This window comes from Chionomys nivalis, chromosome 8 (genome assembly GCF_950005125.1).
Source record: "Chionomys nivalis chromosome 8, mChiNiv1.1, whole genome shotgun sequence".
Taxonomy (NCBI): Eukaryota; Metazoa; Chordata; class Mammalia; order Rodentia; family Cricetidae; genus Chionomys; species Chionomys nivalis.
Genome location: NC_080093.1, coordinates 87,929,274 through 87,951,765, shown reverse-complemented (window position 1 = coordinate 87,951,765; position 22,492 = coordinate 87,929,274). Strand labels below are relative to the sequence as shown.

Sequence of the window (22,492 nt, the reverse complement as noted above, 5' to 3'; positions counted from 1 at the left end):
TAAGAAAAAAGCTTATATTCACATTGCCCTAATATTAAAAGTATCTTTTAGCGGGCACCAAACAACTTCACTGCTTCGTTACCTTCTAGGTGTGTCCTGCAGCACTGACTGAATTAAATAAGTCAAGGAAAGGAATTTGAAATACTAGTAATGAAAACCTGGTTTAATATTTAATGTGGGAGTAATTTATAGAAAACAAAGATCAAGGTCATCAATAAGTAGTCTTTCTATCCCAGAAGTCATTTCACCGAGATATCTTGATTGAACTCTGCAAATACAATCTATTGAGCCAATATTGGATCTTATAATAGTCATGCATGCTTTTGCTTCTGTGAAGATGACTCTGAAGTCTGGGGGTACAGCTAAGAATGTTGTCTAGCATTTGTAAGGCCTTGAGTCTGACCGCCAGCACCGCACATGAAAAATGACTCTTTGATTATGCTTGTAATTCAAAATTTATCCAGTCACATTAGTCTCTTCTTTAAAAATTCACTTTTAAGACAGGAAAGCGACAATATTCGTATTCCCAGGTGATAGACTGACCTCTAGTGGAGATTTTTTTAAATTACTGAACGAGCTTCTTGTTAACTGTTAAAAGTTGTGTACAACCTGTAACATTGTTGAAACAAAGTTTACAGCCTTGAAAGCACTGGACCAGTGGCTCAGGCCTGTGATCCCTGCCACCCAGGAGTGGGGGCAGGTGAACTGGAAGACCAAGGCCTGTCTGAGCTACAGAGTGACTTAAAGCCCAGCCTGGGCAGCCTAGTGAGATTCTTACAATTCGAAGTCACAGGGGTGGCAAGGGGATATACCTCAGTGAGAGAGAGCTCACCCAGCAAGCATGAGGCCCTAGATTCAATCCTCAGCACTGCACAAACAAGCAACTCATTGATAACAAGCAGCCAACCCAATGATAACTCTTCAAACTCAAACAAGGCAGCACAAAATATGGTTAAAGAAGAGATTCTGGAGTGTAACTTGCCTCCATCCAGTCTAGCTTGTCAGGAAAATGTCTATAAAGTGAGAAAACTAGTGTGACTGGCTTGGTGAAGACCCAAGGATTACAAATATGAACAGTGTCCTTAACCCCATGGGGCAGAGTCCAGGGTTATCAAATCATTTTTACTTCTGGCAGGAGAAACTATGGCCAGAGTAGGCAGTAATTTATGAATATGTGGGAAATAACAAGAGTCTTCATCAGAATACAGCTCTTCAGAGGTTTAGCTATAGTAAACCCAGACAGAACCAGTTCAGTTAGCATTAATCCTGCCTGTGTAGGAGAACAGGGCCCTAGGTCTGAGCGGTGTTTTGTGGGAAACCCTGGGAAGTTTATATGTTGCCCCAGTGTGAACATGATGAGTATCTCCAGATTTTTGTCTCCTAAGCCAGCCGCAGTCCGTCCAGGCTCTGGACGCATCCCGCATCTCCTGCTGACTGCACACAGGCAGCGCCTGCGCACAGCACGCCCTCTCTGGTCCTCTGCATCATGCAGCAGAGGTTTTACCTTTTTTCTACAACTAACTTATCTCTCTGCAGCTTTTTGTTTTGTTTTAGCTTGGAGGTTCATTTTCAGAAGGTCTGTCTGTCTGTCCACTTGTCTCTTTGGCTGGCTAGCTGTTGGCAGGGTTTCACAAGGCTCAGGCTAGCCTAAAATCCCCCGTGCTCCTGCCGTCAATGCCCAAGCATAGGAGCGGCAGACTCCCCCTACCTCACCCAGAACTTTACAGTTATCTATCTCTTGCCTGAGCTGACATTACAAGATTCAAGCCCCTTTTATAATATTCCACTGCTTCTAAGCAGTATATCTGATCTATGACCTAAAATCATTTCCCTGCAAAGTTAATAATATAATCTTCACCTCTTTTCCCATGGAAAGTCCAAATCAGCGATTATTTTAGGCTGACAAAATGCATATAAAATTGAAAAATGACCCACAATTTCAAGACATTTCTTCATTACAAAATAATTGTCACTCAGAGTGAAACAGGCTGTTTTTACCATAAAACACTACGATCTCTCAAATAAAATGGACAGAATTTAGTTCTGTCTATCTCTGTCCTGAGGGGCTCTGATTTATTTCACTATTTCAATTCTTTATTCCAAGGGGAAATTAAAAGTTGCAATTCAGATATTCAATACATGCAATAAGCCCATTAAAATGACATGAAAGTTCCTCTCAATTTTTATTCATAACATTTACACATATTCAGTACAAGAGAAGAAGAAGGAGAGATTTATGTAACTGCAATTGTAAATTGTGGATAATAAGCTATATTTATTAAACTACAACTCAAAAATAAATGACAAAAATACTACAATATAGTTAGATTCTATGCAGACTATACATAATTCTCTCTGCCATTAAAGGTCACTAACAAGTGTAGTACTACTCAAACATGCATTTTAACATAATAACAAAAAAGATTCTAGAAAATACTTTTATATTTGGAAGCATAAAAAAATTGCCGGACGGTGGTGGCGCACGCCTTTAATCCCAGCACTTGGGAGGCAGAGGCAGGAGGATCTCTGAGAGTTCGAGGCCAGCCTGGTCTACAAGAGCTAGTTCCGGGACAGGTTCCAAAACCACAGAGAAACCCTGTCTCGAAAAACCAAAACTAAATAAATAAATAAATAAATCTATTATTGTAGAATTTGGCGTTTCACCAAGTGTGGTGCTGTTAAACTGCATTCGTCAATACTTCCCTAATGCCTATATAGGAACTCGAGTCAGCAGAAGCAGGTCAGATGCGACACAACAAGGAGAGAATGTCCTCTGCATCATTTGCAGGCAGACCTAATCGATGACATGTGATCATCTTGCCGTTTTTCTTGTACTGAGTCAACACTTAGAGCCTAGCAACTGTACAACCTACAACTGGGACAATTCAGTTCAACCAAAGACAGAAATGAGTAAGGAAAAGGCAAAGATCTGAGTATTTGCTAGTCTGGTCCACTTTTAGAAGTACATGATAGCATATGTCTATAATCCCAGCTACACAGAAGGCTAAAGCAGGAGGACTACAGGTCCTGAGCAATTGGGCAAGACCCTCCCTCAAAATAAAAAAGAAAGGGCTAGGAATTAGATCACGGATCAAATACAAATACCAATATGTGGGTGCAACTACCGGTACCACAAGAAGAAAAGAGAGTGAGAAAGACGGGAGGGAAGGGAGGGAGGGAAGGGAGGGAGGGAAGGGAGGGAGGGGGGGGAGGGAGGGGGGGGAAGGGAGGGAGGGAGGGAGGGAGGGAGGGAGGGAGGGAGGGAGGGAGGGAGGGAGGGAGGGAGGGAGGGAGGGAGGGAGGGAGGGAGGGAGATTCTGCTTCTGGTCAAGGAGAAATAAGGTAACATTTATCCTTGTGATTTAAATGGCTAGAAAACTGGATAGATACAATACAATGGTCGCAAACATTAGAGACAGGCAACAACAAGAAAGGGAAAGGAAACATTCAGAATCCTATTGTACCAGCTTAACACCTAGAAGCAGTTTCCTCAGTAAGTCTTGGATCCTTTCCCCTCAAAGTCTAGCCTAGTTGAGGGAAAGGAGTACAGAACTAGATCTACAGAAAAGGCCATATGAACCTCCGGCTGATGGTCACATGTGCAAGACCAAAATCACGCACGCTATGTGAAACAGGCTAGGTACAAAGGGATAAACGCTGTAAGGTTTCAATGATGCTATCTAGAAAGGGCAAATTCATAGGAAGGAGACAGGCAACTGCCATAGGTGGAGTGCCAGTTCCCCTTCCAACACGTGGGAGCCTGGCATCCAGCTCAGACTGTCAGGCTTGGCAGCAAGCACCTGCACCACTGAGCCATCTCAGCAAATCCAGAACAAGGGTTTTTAAAATAGAAACTGAATAACATTATAGTCAATACAAAAGTCAAAAGCTTTAGCAAAACACTCGAAGTGGCACAGAACCTCATCAACTGCCCAGAAGCCGGGTCAGAGTCCCTCAGCAAAGGGGACAGAGGCAGAGGACAAGGAAGCATCTGTTAATAACAGAGCCGGGGACTGAGTAATGCGGCATCTCCCACTAAGCTTCCGGAGGCCAGCATCCAAAACTTGCCATAAAAGATTCTTTACAGATTAAAAAATAATGTTGCAAAATCCAGATGACTGTAAATTGCACCATGATGTAACGAAAAGTCAATGCCCAAAACTCATGCCACCTGAACAATGCTGATAAGCATCAAAATAATAAGTATTAAATTCCACCTCCATCTTAACAGTCAATTTCCACACCCTTGTTTTTGCTGCCTCATATACAAATAAGTTCCTCTGTATTTGGAGCTCTCTACAAATGACACTGAGAGCATACCTAACTGTGATTACTTAGCACCTTTCCCCACTGTTATATTTAGCATCCTTGGTCATTTTTACTTGGTATGGCTCCCCACCTGGTGCTTAGGACAATACATGCAGTGGATTAGATGGCCAGTGTTTGTTGAAAAGAACAAGACTTTAATTTATTATACAAATTAGTCAAAACTTAGCAAGTAAACGGGTGAAGGATTCCTACACCAGCACTCTGAAAATGTAATTTAAAGACTAAAAAGGAGAACACAACTAAGTCTAACAGAGGCAAAATTGCTGAAAATAAGTTAATTCAGGAACTTTACATTAATATGAATTAGTAACAAAGATAACGGGCACCCAATCCCTTCCTCCCTCCCCCATACTCTAGAAATAAACACACAAGGCAAGGAGCTCTGTAAATTTTGCAATTCTACGATCTGTGTAGAAGCCGAGGTCACAAAAGAGCAGGAGGAGTGGATTGGTTCCATGCCCCAGCTAGGTGTCTAAAACAGCATTGTTCCGCAGTCAATCTTACTATATTTTTAGAAAAATATGTGGGGAAAAGAAAAATGCTAGATATTTTCAACAGAAAAGTCGTCATAATTTTACTTTGCAACGTAATTGAAATGTTCAGGCATAATGTGAGAAAGCCTCTGCTCAGTATTCACATCAGATATCCATATTCTTAAAATCATTACTTCAACACTAAAAATCACTGTTTATATTACACAGTGTTCGTGCTAGAATTCAAAGATCACTCGTGAAAGATTGAGATCATTTTTAGCAGAGGCACAGAATGAAGGAATGGATCTGCTCATTCTCTAAGGTTAGCAACATTTCTCCCACTCTCAAATGAACGTGAGTTATTTCTCACAGTTTTTAATACCAAGAGTCTGTGATATGTAGGTGTTCAAGGAAAGAAAACTGAGCCATCATAATAATTTCAAGCTCTTTGAGTGGAAAATAGTAAAGAATTATAAAAAGGTCTATAAAATTAGTGTCCTTGTCATTAGCAATGTCTCCCAGTTCATATCATCTTTTTCACAATGTCAAATCAAAACTTAAAAAAAAACCTTAATGGGGCTTCAAAGAGCCCAGACTGGCCCCATGTGCTATGTAGCCAAAGCTGGCCTTGACTCCACCTTCCAGCCTCCACCTTGCACACCAAGTGCTGGGGTTACAGACGTCCACCACCATGCCTAGCCGTCATCTTAAGCCTTTAATGGCACTCACGCTGAGTGCAGGCTCATCTGAGAAAACAGATTTTTTTTTTCCTCACAAATATAGGAAGAGAACCAAAGGTTTAGACAGAGCCTTACCACTTAAGGAGGAAGTCTGCCCTGAAAGAGAGCTCTCTGTCCCTGAAGTCTGGATCCTTATCAAAGAGAAAATAGGAATCTTCCTTTGGTTCATTAATCTAACGGCTTGATAACTTGCATCAGTTTAAAGGCATTCGTCTACAGGGAGAAACTATTTGAAAGCTAAATTTACTAAATCTTCTTTCCTGGGGCCCTAAGTGCTTTTTGAACTCTTACTGGTTTCACTTACTGCTTTATTTTAAAATCAGATTGAGCCATTTTGTAGGACGGATGTCATCTCACCTGCACTGTATTATCCCTGGTCAGAACTGCAATGAACTGCAGTGCCATTTGAAGCACTAACACCGTGCACTGCACCCCAATTAGTAACTGACTCTGAAAACAGTTTTCAAAAGTGACCAAGGTGCCCCCGCTTCCTCCTCTGGAATATCAGAGGCACTGACCGACTGCCCATACTGTTTCATTTACAGATCTTCCTACAGTAAACCGCAGTCTTCAGTTACTACTCCAATCAGAGCTTTTGTGAGCTCTATTTTGAAGACTTAGCAGAAGTGTGTTCTTATGAAAATCAATGTGATCAATAAAATAAAAAGCATTTTCTATGATACTCGGAGAACCCTGTAGTCTATCAATATCCCTTTATAACAACAGCAACAGATGACAACGCTAAAATCATAGCACAATACATTAAAGGAACGTCTATTACACAGGTGCAGCACCAGATGTGGCGCTAACACAGCTCCAGGGCTGTCATGTCATACAGCCACTGAAAACTGGCACCTAGAACTAAACATCAAGTCTGCAATCTGATCAACAACTCTTTACTCGTTAGGGAACAGTCACATGGAAAAGGCTCCAACTCGGGAACCCCCGCTTCCAACGTGGCAGGAGAATAGAAAAATATAAATCAATACTAGGCAAAAACAGCAGCAAGAAACATGGGGGAGGGTACTAAGACACAATGCCGCCATGCTATTCACTGTGAAAGAAGCCAACAACCCCTATGCTGCCTACAACCTAAGCTAAAGTGGCAAGAGTAAAATGGTGTGGTCAAAAATTTCTAAATTTGCAAGACATGTAGTTACAAAAAAAATAATCAGCCCTTTAAAATAAGTTACTTCTGAACTCATTTAAAGAATCAACTAAAATAAAAATACTAGATGTAATTAAGGCTTTAGTTTCCCTGAAGATTCCAGCAATCAGCCATTTCAAACATTCTAGTAATGAAGCATCCAATAGAATTTAAGGAAATCCTACTTTAAAAAAAAAAAAAAGAAAAGCAAATTAGTCTGTAAACCAGAGATAATATGGGATCAACAAAAGACTTAGTAATAACTCATTCAGAACTGAGTATAATAAATACAGTTATTACAATTTCAATTCGCTGATGGCTGAACTCAAAAAGCTACCATACTGCTATTCAATCTTCTAAAGAATCCAGATCTCATCAGTACAGGAACTGTATGTTATATTTCTGAAGCACTGAATTATTTTAGGCTGAAAGGAATGTAGATGGAAAAAACAGAGCTACTCAGTGGCAGGGCCAGAATATAAGATCAAAATGTGGGCCTCTGTCAAGTGTATTTGAACAACTCTTCAAATATTGTATAACAAAACAGCTGCCTTGCCCTCTCTTCCCATAGCTAACCAATCTCCTTTCAGGAGGGAGGCTCCTTCGTGACTATCTGGTTTTGAGGCAGGGTCTCACTGTGCAGCCCTGGATGGCCGGGACCTTCCTATGCAGACCAGTCTGGCTTTACCACTACCCCCATCCTTTGCCTCTGTTTCTAAGTCCTGGGTTATAGGTGTGCACAACTACATCTTGGTAAGATTCTAGGTCACACTTTTATGTAAGCAGCCTCTGGAACTGCAGACAGGTTCTTTGGTTTGTAGAGTCAGTTTGGGGTGTGCCTTGAGTGGATAAAAAACTGACTGCCACAGTGAGATGTAAACCCGGCTGCTGGGCCACACCTCAATCCTGGGTTGAGCCTTAGAACAAGGCCTATCATGGGTAAGAATAAAGAAGCCCACAGGGAGATTACAGTGAAGCCACCATCAAGGGCAGAGGACAAACCTCCAGCTCAGGGTCTTTCTCTAAGGGTTATGTCTCCACTTGGCCACAGTCACCCTGATGAGTCTCTTCTGTGGCTACGTCCTGCATGTACAGAAGACAGACCCACTCTGACAACATGGGGAGTTGTGACAAAAGGTTGTGATACCAAAGGAAAAACACATAACTGGGGGCAGTGTTAGAGTGGAGGTGTAACACACAGAAGTCAAGAAGGCAAAAACTCAAAAGAGCAGATGCATGGATAAAATGCTAAAAATAACAGGAAAAAAAGATCTTTTTCTAGAGATGAATTTAAAACAAAGACAGATGTTAACCCTTAAGTAAAAACTGCATTTCTGTGTTCTCCATCACAAGGAACTTTCCATTTGCTGATAGCCTTCCCGAAGTCATCACTTTCCATCATTGTGTCAGAATCAGCTTCCTCTAAGAAAGGGGGGCCTTGCAAATGCTGGGGGAAAAGTGAGATGGTCCAGTGGCTTTGGGATAGGGTTCAATGGTTCCTCCAAAAGTTGAGTTCTCAGAAGACCAGTGATTCCACTCATACATGCAATGCGCACCCAAGAGAACTGAAAAGACGGGTTTGTGCCAACACTTGTGCACACACGGCAACAGCAGCATCATTCACAACACTCAAGAAGAAAACACATGACATTAACTGATGGTTATAAGGGAAATGCTACGCATACTGCAACAGAAATGAACCTTGAAAACATCCTGCCAGATGATAATATAAAGTATTTTACTGTACATAAAATCAAGGGCTTTTTAAAAAAAATTAAGAATGTGTTTGAGGGCAAGTAAGATGGGTCAGTAGCTAAAGGCATGTACTGTCGAGCCTGAAGACCTGAGTTTGATCCCCAGGACCCACATGGTAGAATCAAAGAACCGGTTCTCCCAAGTTGTTCTCTGACTTTCACGTGCATGTGTTGTGCAGAACTTAGTAAGTTCTAAAGTCTCAGGACATTCTGAGGGGAAGCCTCATTAAGACTTAGGAAGTAGACAACTCTAGAGTGTCAGGAACCATGTGACTTCTTCAGGGGAGAGGCTGGAGAACAGCATAAATGACTCTCCTTGCGGCAAGACCCTGGAAACCCTGACCTACTTGGCAAAGACCTGTGGACAGTTTGCTGCATAATTCTGGGCGTGACCCCAGGAGCATGTGTGCTACCTGCTTTCCTAGATTTCACCATGACAGTCATACAGCAGGTCACGAAGTTTAATATTACATATTTGTATACCTGTTCTGGAAAGAATGATTTTTAACCATAAGAATTTTAAAGAAATGGTATTGAATAGATGGTACCAAGAGTTAATGCGAACAGTCTAGGAACAGGGAATGAAGCAGAAATATAGAAACCCACACTTTCTTTATTTCTAATAACTGTGTCAATAGAAGTTAAGAGAGATGGACATAAGGACAAGGGATAAACAGTGCCAACTAGTAAAAGTAAGTTTCCAAGTTATGTTGTCTATAAGGTAAGTGGGGAAACCCTACTATATCCCCAGAGGAGATAGAGCAGTACAAAATGTAGAGTGGATTGATCCAGCCTTGGCTGGTGAGTGGGTTATGAGCATTCAGATGCTACCAGATGTCAATATTAACCACAAGAGCCAAAACTGTCTCTTGCCCTGCAGGACACTGTAACCCCATGTGCTGCCAACTGGTCACACTGTTCAGCTGTGCCTACTCAGAAAAGTTCCTTTGTAGCTTGCAAACCTGCTTATGCTTTTGACAGTAGAGATATAAATCAAGAAGTTAATGGCTACTGGTGGGAGAGTTGGGAGACAGAAGGGGAAAGAAGCAAAGACAAACTGGCAAGTGTTGCAACCATTTTTAGAAACGTAGGAAACAAAAACTGATTTAAAACTGTCCATTCAAAGCACTGAAACTGTATAAATAAAGACAGCCCAGGCATCCGGGCCACTTGCTTGGACAACGAGCAGTCACAGTCTCTTCGTGGCACCAACTTAACACATTTGTCCCAGGTCATCGAACCATCTGGAGCAGGGCTTCTAGCACTAACTCCCTGAATCCAATCAATACACTAGGCCTTTCCCCACCGAGCAAAAAGGACTCCTGAGAAGACAGATACCTGCTGGGCTGCCTGCAAGAGACACTCTCCTACCTGCCCAGCTGCTGTCAGTCAAACTAAGAGCTCCCGGTTCCAGGTTCTGTGAGCCATGTCCATGCTAGGGTGGGCTTCAGGTACGACAGGTGGTTTTTAATGTTCCTGCAAGTAACCTCTTAATATACTCCTGTTAGTTCATTGGGTCACCAAATTGGGCTCTGGAGGCATCCTTACTTTGGTCTGTCATCAGTTCCCCATCTTAGGTAAGTAAAGGTTTATTCACATCTCCCCAGAATCTCGCACACAACAATGTACCACAATATATGCAGGTGCACACACCCATGTACATGCACACACATACACACACATTAAATAATAAATAAATGTTGTTTAAAAGAAGTTTGAGAAGAAAATGAGTTGGACTTCCATGAAAAACATTCAAAGAATAAATATGGAGCTTCCTCCAAAAATCTCAGGCAGGAAAGAGCTGAGCTCCCTGTAACACATGGAGAATGCCCTTGTGAGGCCTGCTACAGGGCACTGAGGAGGATTCAAGTAGCAAGAACTGGAGCCTCACAGGTACAGCTTGTGTCGGTGGTAAATGACCACAACACAATGGCCAGCGCCTCGGTGACCACCATCTCAGTCTTGCAGATTAGAGGAATTTTCTATAATGATTTTGTTATGAACCCTTTAATTATTAGGGTCCAGAATTAAAATGGGTCCAGATGATCAGCTTCTTGAAATAGCTACCAGCTCACATTAAAAATACTGAACCACAAGCAAACATTTTACACATGCAATGCAAAGGTGAAGGCACAGTTCAATGTTCTAGAATCGGGTGCATATCATAGCATCCAATAAATACTTGCTGAATATGTATTTGTAATAGTTAATATTGCTTACTAAATTCATGTCCAAAAATAAGAAAATGGTAACTTTTTTTTTGAGACAAGAACCTGCTATGGAACCTAGACTGGCCTCAAACTTTCAATCCTCCCACCTCAGCCTCTCAAGTGTTGGGATTATAGGTGTGCAGTATCATGCTAAATTTTGTTAACAGTATCAAACCTATCTTCAACACTAAAAACACACAAAAAACTTGGGGTCTTTCTTATTTTATTCCAATTTATTAGTCATCCTGACTGGAATTCAAATTGATGACTTTAATGTGTTTTTGTTCTTGTTCATTTTTCAGTAATTATACAGGACAAAATGTTTTCCTTCTGATAGTTGCCCCCCTTACTTTCATTGCCCTCGCTCTGCCTCTCACTGGTCCTCTCCCCTCCCCCACAGTCTTGCTCTACTTCAACATCACATACATATGTATATAATCAATGACTATTTAAAAAGGTAATTTTATGTAGTCTACAACACATAGAAATGGCATTTTAATTAGTTATTAAAATCATTGCCCTCACCTTATAAGCCTTTTTAAACACAACTTCAAGCCAATAAAACCAGAGATTTGGGGGTGATTCATTTCTTACACACTGTACAATTTACTTCTTAATAAATTTAGAGCAGGTACATTAACACAATTTAACAATTATGTGCCCATTATTCACATCCTAGAGCCCTAAAGGTAAATCCACACAAAACCTAATCAGCCACACTAATATGCAGAGGAATTCAGAAGGGGAGAAACACACCTGAAAGTACGCCAGAAAGACAGCAATCAATTTTGTCACGTTTTCCTTATTTAAGCTTCTACTTAAAAATGGATATTGCTTGGTATGTAGCAACCGTGAGTGTATGAAATCTACGAAGGATCATTACACAGATGAGCGTAGAAAATGCCTCCAGGTAAAGGGTAAATAGACAAGATCGCCTGACAAAATTGGGAGCATGGGGTGGGGGGAGAAAGGAGGGTGGGAGAGGGGAGGGCAGAAGGGGAGGAGAACCTGAGGAAGCTGGATGGTCAAGATGGGGGAAGGACAGAGATGGAGAACAAGGAAAGAGATATCTTGATTGAGGGAGCCATTGTGAGGCTACAAAGAAACCTGGTGCTAGAGAAACTCCCAGGAATTCACAAGAATTACCCCAGTTAAGACTCTAAGCAATAGAAGAGAGGGTGCTTGAACTGGCCTTGCCCTGTAGTCAGATTGATGAACATCGTAAATGTCACCATAGAACCTTCATCCAGCAACTGATGGAAACAGAGGCAGAAACCCACAGGGGAGCACTGAGCTGAGCTCCCAAAGTCCAGTTGAAGAGTGGGAGGAGTGAGAATATGAGCAAAGAGGTCAAGACCGTGATGGGGTACCCACTGAAACAGTTTACCTGAGCTAATGGGAGCTCACCAACTCTAGCCGGACTGGGAAGGAACCAGTCTAGTCCCTCTGAATGTGGCTGACAGTTGCATGGCTGGGGCAGACTGCAAGGCCACTGGCAGTGGCACCAGGATTTATTCCTACTGCGTGTACTGACTTTTTGGGATCTTATTCTCTCTGGATGGATACCTTGCTCAGCCTAGATATAGTAGGGAGGGTCTTGGACCTTCCCCAAAGCAATGTGTATTACCTTCTCTGAGGAGTGGGTGGGGGTGAAGAGAGGAAACAGGTGGAGAGGATGGGAGGAGGGAAGGGAGTGGGAACTGGGATTGGTATGCAAAATGAAAAAAGATAATTTGCTTTCTTTTTTAAAAAATATGAAAGAAAAGAAAGTATTAAGAAAGAGGGAAAGAGAGTTGGAGACCAGCCTGGTCTACAAGAGCTAGTTCCAGGGCAGGCTCCAAAACCACAGAGAAACCCTGTCTCGAAAAACCAAAAAAAAAAAAAAAAAGAGGGAAAGAAAGAAAGGAAATTCCTCCAGGATTACATCTTCTCTTTCAGAAGCCACTTCTCGGGGTCTTAAAGACAAAGAAACAACCCTACAGGTTTAGCATATCTGGAAGCCACTTTAGAAAATCCATCCTCATCCTCCCTACACAAATAGCTCTTTCCTTCCTCCTCAGTGAGGCATGGAGACAGATGAGCACCGGCCTTTGTAGCATCATTTTTCACAATTTTTATGAGAAAGTATACTGTTCAACTCTGTGTGTTGGGGTGTGTGTGCACATACACAATAGATGTATGGTTTCTGTGCATATCTGTGCCTGTCTGCACACCCGCAGAGGAGAGATGAGGACGTCTGTGGTCCTGCTCTATTCAGCTATGCCTTCTTCCTTTCAGACAGGTCCACCACTGAACCTGGAGCCAGGCTAGAGGTACCAATGCTCCTTCTGTCTCAGCTCACACCCAACTATCTGAAGTTAGGGACGCTAGCCTTTTAGATAGGTGCTGGTATCTGAACCTAGGTCCTCATGCTTATCCAGAAAGTGCTATCACCCACTGTCGCAGGCTCTCAACTTTATTATGCCGACTGTCATTACCTCTCAATTTACTAATTTCACAAAATAACATTTTTTAAAAAAAAATGGTTATATTTTTAAGAAAGTATAGGTTGTTGTCCGATCTCTGCATAAGGACATTCTAAGTCTGAAATCACATAGGAGCCAAGGGACATTCATGGCGCATGATATGCAGTTCTGAGTTCACACCTCAAGACTCCCAAAAACAAAAGGCCATTAGAAATGAAAAGGCAATTGTGGTTTAAAACATGCCCTGTATGACAAGCAATACTCTCACTATATCAACAGTGCTCAAACAATTCCAAACGAATGTGTGGCCGACACGGGGCCCTCCACACCCCTCTTCTTCCACAGATGAACCTGCACTGTTCATGTGGAAAGGCAGTGAAGCTCCTCCCACTTTAAGAGCCCCCCCCCCCCGCCGCACATCTCCCTTGGGCCTCTGCCTCCCACCTGAATGTCTTTCCCCCACCCCTGTTGTACTGAAGGCCCACACTGTCTAGATTTCAGTGAAACACTGGTCTCTAGCAGACTCAGTAGCCGACTGGCAAGTAACAGCCTTACCCTAAGCCCTGTTAAAGCCCAGGAGGCTGGTTCCTGCCTAGCAATGAAGACAGAAGTCAGACAAACAATGGAAGAAGAAATGGAGAATGGGAAGTAGGTCAGGGTTCGGCTGCATGCAAGCAGTGACTTCTAATATTCCCAGCACACAGGATGTCTACAGTCAATGGCAACAACTTTAAAACTTCTAGTTTGAGGGCCAGACAGTAGTTGCACACGCCTTTAATCCCAGCAGAGATAGGCAGATCTCTGTGAGTTCAAGGCCAGTCTGGTCTACAGTGTGAGTTCCTGGACAGGTTCCAAAGCTACAGAGAAACCATGTCTCAAAAAAACAAAAAACAAAAACCCTTCTAGTTTGAAATGAAAACCATCAGTTGCCCTGACCTGATCATTAAGATCACTATGTGCGCATATTCAAATGCCATACTGCACCACATCAATGTGTACAATAACTATGTCTAGAGAATCCTTCAAAGAATCTGACTAGACATTCAAATCAAAGAAATCACTAACAGCTAATAATTAGGTTGCTTAATGCTTAAGCAAATAAACAATAAAGGTATAAGTTATAATAAAGAGGAACCATTTTTATCTGTGAAATGGGCATCAGTCGATCATCTTTCTGGAGAATAGAGCAGCCCCTGATTCAAGAGCATTACAGCATTGCTGTTCTTTGGAATTTCATTTTCGAGAAACTGATCTTAAGCAACAAGGGTATAATGAAAAGATTAAATTATGAAGACAGTCATCACTACATTTGGTACTTGACATGTAAATAATAGTAATAATAATAGCTAATAATGCTTCATTTGGAGAGCCCTTACAGAGCTAGGAAAATGGCATGCGTGGACCCTTACATATTACTGACTAAGCACCATGAGTGGATCCTTACATATTACTGACTAAGCACCATTCACTGTTTCAAGTAGTTCACATGCAGTAATTCATTTATTTTTCAAAGCAATATGACGTTGAACCTGTAGGCAGACTAGCTAGAGTCATATCCCACTTCCTGGCGAAAAATCTGAGGCACTGGGAAGGTGTCTGAATTGTTACACTAAGACAAACTCTGGCATCCTAGACTGAAATTCAAAACGTTTTTGTAGATTCATTTGCTGCTAAACCCTGCCATGAACTAATGCCAAACTAGGCATCAGCTTTATTCCAGTTAAGATTCAGTTTACTAAAGAGAAGCTAATGTAGTTGATGGCATTCAGGGTTGTCTTAGAGTTCCCTCGATCTGCACAGACACCATGATCACTCTTATAAAGGAAAGTATTTAACTGAGGCTTTGTTTACACTTTCACAGGTTCAGTCCACTGTGATGGTGCAGAGCATGGCTGGGAGCATGGTGGCACACGGGCAGACATGGTGTCGGAGAAGCAGCTGAGAGTTCTACATCCAGATCCACAGGCAGCAGGGAGAGAGAGAGACTGGCCTGGCTTGGGCTTTCGAAACCTCAAAGCACACTCACCAGTGACTTCCTCCAACAAGGCCACACCGCCTAATCCCTCACAAGTAGTACCTCTCTTCATAACCAAGCATTCAAATATATAAACCCATGGGGGCTGTTCTTACTCAAGCCACTACAAGGGTACGGTCTATACACATTCTGGATCTCAGAAGAAGTGGTACAATATACACTGTATCACCCTTCCATAAAATTTGTATCAGTCCACAGATCTCAGAACTAGAACTAACCTGTAAACTATCTGTTCCTGTAGTATGTGCTTCTACCCATCGCATGATACTGTCAGACGCTACTGAAGGCCAAGGGAAAAGAGTTAAAATGCAGGCATTCTGATACTTATTAGTGACACACTATGCGCCATGCCCAGAAATGTTACTAGAGGAGCCAGTAATGAGGTTTGTCCCAGACAAAATAATCAAACACGGTTTTCCTGAGGAAAGGTTTGGCCTCAGAGATCAAGGGTAGGAGATAAAGAGAAGGAAATGACAGATCCTGAAGTGAGACAAAAAGTCACGATGAAAACATAGATCTAATCTACATGGGAAGTAGAAAAAGACAACATCTCCTGAGTAAATTGGGAGCATGGGGACTTTGGGAGAAAGTTGAAGGTGAGGGGAGAGGCAGGGAGGGAAGCAGAGAAAAATGTAGAGTTCAATAAAAATCAATAAAATTACAAAAATATCAGGATGACGGGGCTGGAGAGATGGCTGGGTGGTTAAGAGCACTGGCTGTTCTTCCAGAGGTCATGAGTTCAATTCCCAGCAACCACATGGTGGCTCACAACCATCTGTAATGAGATCTGGTGCCCTCTTCTGGCGTGTGGGCACACATGGAGGCAGAATGTTGTATACATAATAAATAAATCTTTTTTAAAAAAATCAGGATGAAAACTCGAGTCTCTGTAGACCCAAGCACGATGGCCCTACCTGGGAGACAACATCAGGAAGAGTTAGAAGCTAGCCACCATGCCTGGTCTAGATTATTCTTCTAGAGGTACTAGAGATCATGCATGGGGTTCAGACAGCAATCTGTGGAGTCAGTTCTGTCCTTCCCTCGTGTGGGTCCTGGGGATCTAACTCAGGCTATCGGACTTGGTGGCAAGCACCTTTGCCATTTAGCCATCTCTCTGGCCCAGCATGGTCAATTTATAAATTTTCAATATTGTTTCCACTGCAGAGCAGACAAGCAAGAACACTGTAAAAGAAGTGATGACTCTAGACCAATTAGGAGGTAACTACAAGAGACAAGATAACATAGCCTGTTCTCGGGCCACGGAAGAAGAAACAGAGTAAGCGCTTAGACCTGCTCTTTGGTATGAAGACAAAATGAACACAAATTGATGATATGGACATAGGAGAAAGGGGGTGGTACTGATGAGGGTGAGATTCCTAGCCTGAGAACGAAACAGAGGTGTGATTCATTCTGACAAGAACACTGGTGGCTTACACGGACGAGAATCTTAAATGTACAGACTCTCTACATATTGCTCACAATTTGAAGACGATTTGGAGGAGAGAAAGCTTAAGTTCAAAAACCTGTTGATTTTGCTTTCGACTCAAAGATCCTTCCTCCTGTGTACGGCTGGCAAGATCCTAGTCTGATGCTGAAGGTAGGAGGTCAGACCAGAAAACAAGGGTCCTCCTCAGCTGCGGTGAGTACCCCAAATGTGCAATTTATCCCCTTACAACTAACTTAGCCACTTAGCCATTTGTCCTGCGCAGGGCAATTCCGCACGCGGGTCCACTTCAGCCCACCACTGTGGGAGACATCTAAGGTGCATTTAGGAAGCTGAGGCAGCGGGCTGAAATTCCCTAGCCTCAGAATCAGCAGGAGACAGCTCTTAATATCACTCTACCTTCTGAGCATCCGCTATGCGCAGGAAGTGTGCCCGAAGAACCCGTTACAATATGAGGTCCTGCTGGGTGTCAGGCTCTTAGGAAATTCAAAAGAAATCAACCTCTTACAACTCCACATTTTTTCAGGACGTTTTCCCACACACACACACTTACCCTTAGTGAAGTCACATTAAACTTTCAAAAATGTTTCCTGTAGTGAAAGTGGGATGGAGGTGAGGAGGTGTGGATGGACCCAAGCAGCCAGTTGCCACCCAAACACCAGACCGGGGGAAATGAGGTGCCAACTGCTTAGGCCCCTGGGGACTCCTGAAGGGTCCGTGGTCATCGCCAGGTCCCTCAGAGCTGGCTGCCTGGCAGGCAGACCCGCAGCTGGAGGCCCTGAGGCCGGTTTGCCCGCGGTTGCCGTAGCAACGGCGCTCCGCAGCCTAACCCTCCCGCCCACCCTTTCCCTCAGGGCAGCGTAGCCGCGCCCTGTGAGGCGACCAGGGGGCCACTCACCGCCGGCAGGCGCGGGCAGGCGGGCTGCCTCTGACAGAGGAGCACACTCCACGCGGGTGGTCGCCCCGCCCCAAACTCCACACCTAAAGAAGCTTAAGCTTAACTTTTCTCAGGCCACTGAGCCGACCCGGGAGGTGGACGGGGTCCTCACCGGGACAAAGTGCAAAGCCCCCGATTTCCGCGTGCGTGGAGCCTGGGAGGGGTGCGCGAGCCGTGCAACGGCGCCCACGTGCCCCAGAGCCCGGTCCCCACCGGCTGCACCCCGGGAACCGAGCAGGGAAGCCTGCCTTGAGCACAGAGCAGTGCAGTGTTAAGTAAAACACATTTTAACAGCACTGCCGTCATCGTGACGGGATGTCCAGACACAGTAAAGGCGCAGGCAGCCCGAGCTAGTGCTGCAGGCTCGCGCCCCCAGTGAACCTTAAAACGACCTGAACCGGGTCCAAAAGTCAAAGTCACTGCTAGGAGGCGGGTGTGTGTCCTCAAAGTAAGCCTGAAGCGGCCCGTGATGAGTCAAATAACACATCTCTAGATTTGTCCCAATCTCTGTGGGACCGTCTCAATGCACGTCGCAAGGCGTGGAAACTTGAAAAGCTGGCTTCAGCTGTATGCTAATTTCTATTGACACGGACTAGGAATGGCTTCAGTGGGCGGGGTCCTGCTCTCCGGCAGCTGCCGGGAAGAAATTCAACTCTACTTGGACTAGCATAATTATTCAAGGCAGATGTCTTCTGAAATTAAGGTGATTGATAGCCAGTAACAGTACATCAGAGCAATTAATTTTATTGCTTACAGGTGTACATTTGGCAACTACTTAGTTCACCCTTCTCCCTCCATAGAGGAAAAAACCCGCTCAAATGATCATGAGTTACTTGGTAACTTCGTTTTGAAAACCATTTTTCAAGCGCAGATACTCCCCCATCATATACTATATTATAGAACTTTGGAATCTTAGCCAAGAAATGTTCTGGAAAATTACAGAACTATTATCTAACGTGCCTGGAAGAGACGTGAGGAGTTTGCTCTGTTATGTTTGCTTTGCCCCTATGAGAAGATGGCAGGACTATCCATCCAAGCGTAAGAACGCACGAGTGTTCTACCACAATATCCAGAAAAGGGGATAAGCTCTACCATCTGCTTCACTGACCTGTGATGTGTAAGGCTGTACCTTAAATAAACCACTAGAAGGCCCTTTCCGCTCCAGGGCCTGGGTAAGGGAAAATGCTCGTAGGAAGATCTATTGGAAAAGCACGCTCATGAATCCTCCAGCCTGTGTCGGGGACTCCCAAACGTGAAAAGCGGCAGAGGCATCGAAGGGAGTTGCTTTTGTTTTGCTTTATCTTGTGTTTAAACATAGATTCACAAACTATACGCTCAGAGATTCCGGCTAAATAGATCCCAGTTTTTGTGTGGTTTTCATTTTTGTTTTCCTAACACTGATTGGGAACCTGTGGGCTAGGTTTCCTGCGGAGTTAGGTCAGCCCATCAAAAAGCACTGTTTGTCGTCTGGGGAGACAGTTCAGGGGTGAGACACTTGCTGTCCAAGCGTGAGTACTTGAGTTTGAGTCCCAGAACCCAAGTTAAAAAAAAATTAATTAAAATAAATTTAAAAGAAAACTGGGCATGGGGGGAAGTGCCTAGAATCCCAGCTCTAAGGAGGTAGAGACAGGAGACTCCCTGGTGCTTTTTGGACATCTGTCATGGACTGATAAGTTTCCGCCAAGGGAGCAGTGAGGAACCCTAGGCCAAAAACCAAGGTAGACGGTTCCTAGGAACAACACCTGAGGCTGACTTCCGGCCTTCCGGCCTAAACACACACAGGTGTCTGGGGGGGAGGGGAGCGCCCGCCAAAGTATGAAGAGGAAGTCAGATTCCTCGGCAGCTATGAGTCACCCCATGTGGGGGCCGGGAACTGAACTCGGTTCTCTGGGACAGCATCTCTCCAACCCCTACCCTTTGTCTCCTTGTTGCTGATATCCACACCCAGGAAATGGCTTCGATCAGATGCAGCCGCAGGTGTCTGTAACCCCAGTTCCGGATGCAGAACAGGTGGATCCCTGAACTCACTGGCCAGTCAGCCTAGAGAAAATGACAAGCTCACATCCAGAGAGACCTGATCTCAAAAATGAAGGGTAGAAAGCAAAATAAATAAATAAATAAATAAATAAATAAATAAATAAAATAAATAAATCTGAGTCAATCTCTGGTCTACACAAATACATGTACAGATGGACACACCTTTCCATATTCACACACACACACACACACACATACCACACGGATACACAACAGTGAGGAAGAGAGAAAGAGTGGGAAGGGGGAAAGAGATTTTTGGGTCATGGGATAAATTGCAAGCTACATTTTAAAATCAGTATAATCTGGGCATGGTGGTGCACATCTTTAATCCCAGCATTTAGGAGGCAGAGGCAGGTGGATCTCTGTGACCTCAAGGCCAGCCTGGTCTACACAGTAAGTTCCAGGACAGCCAGGGCTGTCACACAGAGGAACCCTGTCTTGAAAAAACAAACAAACAAACAAACAAACAAACAAACCACTCTGGGTAGAGAACCCTTGCTACACTAATACAACTACTCTATGCCCCGTAAAGAAACTTGAGTTCTGTTAGGAAGAAAAGGCATACCTTATCCCTATGAAGAGAGAAAACCCTGAGATTCATCGCATTTCCTTTTTACCAAGGCTTCCAGGAAGATAGGACTCAAATTTTTTTTTTTTTGTTTTGTTTTGTTTTTTGAGACAAGGTTTCTCTGTGGTTTTGGAGCCTGTCCTGGAACTAGCTCTTGTAGACCAGGCTGGTCTTGAACTCACAGAGATCTGCCTGCCTCTGCCTCCTGAGTGCTGGGATTAAAGGCATGCGCCACCACCGCCCGGCGGGACTCAAATTTGAGCTCAGTTTTCAAAACTTGAATAAACTTAGCTGTTCACATGCCTACACTACAACTCTCTTTTATTCTCTTCCATGTTTCGCTCATTCCAAATTTGATTTTCGTGTTGTCTGTTGCTTTGATTTTTATTTTAAATTACTTCAAACAATTTTCACTTGCCATTTTGTCTGCCTCTAACGTTCTGCTCCCATAGTTCCCCACGGCTGCTCCCTCTCATAATTCAGCTCAGTTGCTACCTCCTCAGAAAGCCCTGCCAGGTCTTCTCTCTAAAGGATTCCCACCCCCACCCCACCCCCCAGTCTATCACCCTATTTCATTGTCTTCCAGAACAAACACCATCTACAGTGGTAAAACCTAACAGAAACCAAACTCAAATCTCATTAGAAAAAGTTAAATTTTAGATTGCATAATTTTTAAACAAATTCCCATTCAAAAAAATCTTAATACAACATAATCTAAACAACTCCAAATTTCTCTTAGAAAATAGAAAAACTAAGTGATTTTTTTGTGTGTGATAGTCTTTTGACTGTTTTTCTGTTTGTTCAATTCTGGGGGTATTTAGCACTTTGCTAAAATATTTTGAATAACAGATAAAAGTTAATGTATAATCAGGTGGGCCTGGTGGCCCAGGTTTCTAATTTCTGCGCTTGGGAGGATGAGGCAGGAACATCAGGAGTTCAGCATCAATTACATAGTGAGTTTTCTTTTTGTCCTTACTAGAAGTAGCAAGAAATTAAGGACATAACCTCTCTGGTTTTTGCTTGTTTCAGTGCCTTGGAGAGTCTACCCTAGATATAAAAACAAAAACAAAACAACCAAAACCCACTATTGATTTAGTAATGGGGATAAGAGAATGGGGTATTTTTATAGGGTATGGTAAAATATAAATGGATAGGTTAATATGCGGATCGATGATTGATAGACAAATATTCATTTCCAATGTGCAAATGTCACTAACATTTATAGAGCGAAACCAGCGAAGCTACACGGGAAAGTGACACACTCTCACGTGTGTAAAAGATCCAGAGACACTGGACCTTCTTAGGAAACCCTTAATGTTATGCCAGACAAAAGCATTTTTCAGAGTATTCAAGTAGCTAGAGGCAGCCACATTAAACATTGTGGCTAGTTCCCAGAGCTGAGGTCCTCGTTCCTCAGGGAGGTGAAACATTGCAACACCATGACCATGAACACAACAAACTCCAGACCCTGCCAAGGACCTCACTCTATTCCAGGACTCACCTCAACACCACAGTGTGCTCTCCTCCTGTTGCCGTAGTTACTAACATCACCACTGGCAGCAAATGCTACTTGCTGTTTACTTAAACAACTCCAGGGTAATGTCAGGTACCATGGAGTATCAAATTGCTGCCATTTAGGGGAGAGAAGTGAGAACTGAAGCGTGTCGACATAAAAAAGCATAGAAGCAACTAGCACAGCTTGTTCCAAGCCTTTGTTGACCCTGTTGATAAAAGTACCAGCGTCTGGGTGGTGTCTTAGTTAGGATTTCCATTGCTACAATGAAACACCGTGACCAAAAAGCAAGTTGGGAGCAAAGGGTTCACTCAATTTACACTTCCACATTGCTGTTCATATTAACGGGAGTCAGCACAGAAACTCAAATAGGGCAGGATCCCAGGGGCAGGAGCTGATGCAGAGGCCATGGAGGGGTGCTGCTTATTAGCTTGCTTCGCCTGCCTTGCTCAGCCTGTATATATATATATATATATATATATATATATATATATATATATATATATATACACACACACACACACACACACACACATTTTTATTGATATTTATTGAGCTCTACATTTTTCTCTGCTCCCCTCCCTGTCTCTTACCTCCCCACTTTGACCCTCCCCCAAGATCCCCATGCTCCCTATTTACTCATGATATCTTGTCTTTTTCTACTTCCCATGTAGATTAGATCTATGTGTGTCTCCCTTAGTGTCCACATTGCTGTCTAAGTTCTCTGGGATTGTGGTTTGTAGGCTGGCTTTCTTTGCTTTATGTTTAAAAACCACCTATGAGTGAGTACATGTGATAATTGTCTTTCTGGGTCTGGGTTATCTCACTCAAAATAGTGTT

At 43.3% G+C, this 22,492-nt stretch overlaps 1 protein-coding gene across 2 annotated transcripts in view; it reads right to left on the bottom strand.

The window, feature by feature from the left end:
- Nucleotides 1-17,245, bottom strand: part of Stk33 (serine/threonine kinase 33) — a 174,599-nt gene extending 157,354 nt beyond the window's left edge. For both annotated transcript variants that reach the window (XM_057778611.1, XM_057778612.1), the window contains exon 1: nt 17,151-17,245. The gene's annotated coding sequence lies outside the window, so the exon portion shown is untranslated. The remainder of the gene's footprint in view (nt 1-17,150) is intronic.
- Nucleotides 17,246-22,492: the final 5,247 nt, after the last annotated feature.